This window comes from Bidens hawaiensis, unplaced genomic scaffold, assembly GCF_021521415.1.
Source record: "Bidens hawaiensis isolate Kalapana, Puna unplaced genomic scaffold, B.hawaiensis_p1.1 tig00023867_1, whole genome shotgun sequence".
NCBI classification, from domain to species: Eukaryota; Viridiplantae; Streptophyta; class Magnoliopsida; order Asterales; family Asteraceae; genus Bidens; species Bidens hawaiensis.
Genome location: NW_027493758.1, coordinates 141,541 through 143,333, shown reverse-complemented (window position 1 = coordinate 143,333; position 1,793 = coordinate 141,541). Strand labels below are relative to the sequence as shown.

Below are 1,793 nucleotides of genomic sequence, written 5' to 3'. Positions count from 1 at the left end.
AATTTGGCCTGCTCCCTCTTTATTTTTATCTTTTCCCAATATGTCTTGACTGTCCAAATTCTAAAAAATTTTGAGAAAAAATGGGCTATTTTAGGAGAACTATCTCTAAAGGGGCTATTTTGAGAATTTTCCCTTCCCAATTATATATTATGCCCGACGATCATATAAAAAAAATTATTTTTGAAAGTATGCAGTAGCAAGGGTACCTAAGTACTTATATATAAATAGAAAAAAAATAAAAAATAAAACGTTACATTTTCAGATCTGCAACAATGGAGGGAGAGATCAACAACTTAATACTGGTGTGGGCAACAGCCATCGCCTCCCTCTTGTACTGCCACACCATCACCAAATTCACTGCACCAGGTACAACTCGCCTATGCGCCTTCCTCCCAATCATCTGCGTCTTCTTCTACCTCCCACTCCTCCTCACCACCGTCCATTTCACCGGGACCACATCCTTCTTCCTCACATGGCTAGCGACCTTCAAACTGATATTATTCGCCTTTAACAAAGGCCCTTTATACTCCAACCCACCACTCCCATTACCCAAGTTCATCCTCACTGCCTGTGTCCCAATCAAAATCACAAGCAAACCATTTGCAGCCAAGTCGTTGGGGAATTACTCATTAAAGTTTTTGGTGTTTGTGATTTTAGTGAAAAGTTATGAATACGGCGAGCGGTTCAACCCGCTTGTTAAAATGACGTTGTTTTGTGTTCATATATATGTGGTGTTAGATGTAGGTTTGGCGCTCGTGGCGTACACGGCTCGAGCTGTGACAGGGTTCGAGCTCGAGCCGCAGTTGGACGAGCCGTACCTGGCTACATCTCTACAGGATTTTTGGGGTAAGAGGTGGAATCTGATGGTGACAGGTATACTACACCCTACGGTGTACGTTCCTGTCAGAAAGGTTTCGGGTAAACTTTTTAATAAAAAGGTGGCCCCATTGCCAGCTGTTATGGCTACGTTTATTGTGTCGGGGTTAATGCACGAGTTGATATTTTATTACATTGGGCGGTTGAAGCCCACGTGGGAAGTCACGTGGTTTTTCGTGATTCACGGGGTGTTGGCGGGGGTGGAGGTGGTGGTGAAGAGGATGGTTGGTGGGAGGCTTCGGCTGCCCGCGGTGGTTTCGGGTCCGCTGGTGTTGGGAGTGGTGGTTGCCACTAGTTTTTGGTTATTTTTTCCGCCGTTTCTAAGGTGCGATACGGAGGTTCGATCGTGTAAAGAATTTGTGGCGTTTTTGGAACTTGTGGCTGGTGGAAGGTTTGTTGGCCCAAATGACGTTTCTTGTCCTTACATTTTAAGCTAAGTGTTCAAATTTTTTGTTTGGCCGATGTATTTTGTTTTTTACCTTTTCTATTTGAAAAAATCTTAAAAACTTGGTAGTTGGTAGCAATATGGCATCAAGGCTGTTTATAATTGCTCTTTCTTGTTGGGTGTCAAAGAGGCTGTAAAGATGAGATGGCCGGGCTTTAACGTTGGCTGGGCGGCTACACTGTGTCGGTTCGTTAAGACCGTGGCGTTATGGTGGGTTATTTAACATGATAATGGGGCGTTTAATAAGGAAATGGTGAGGCCACCCTCAAATAACTAATTACACTTTTGTTTTTTTTTTTCCCTTTTTAAATCACGTATGAATTAATGGGTGTGTTAGTTAAGACCCCACACTGTTTATGACGTGACGCTTTAACCAACTAGCAAATTCTTCTTCATGTCAACCAACCTAATGCATTTCGGTGATAGATATTGTTTTTATATTTATATATATATATATATATTTTTTGCAATT

At 42.2% G+C, this 1,793-nt stretch overlaps 1 pseudogene; it reads left to right on the top strand.

The window, feature by feature from the left end:
• The first annotated feature begins 255 nt into the window (after positions 1-255).
• On the top strand, positions 256-1,313 carry LOC143568256 (acyl-CoA--sterol O-acyltransferase 1 pseudogene; annotated as a pseudogene).
• Positions 1,314-1,793: the final 480 nt, after the last annotated feature.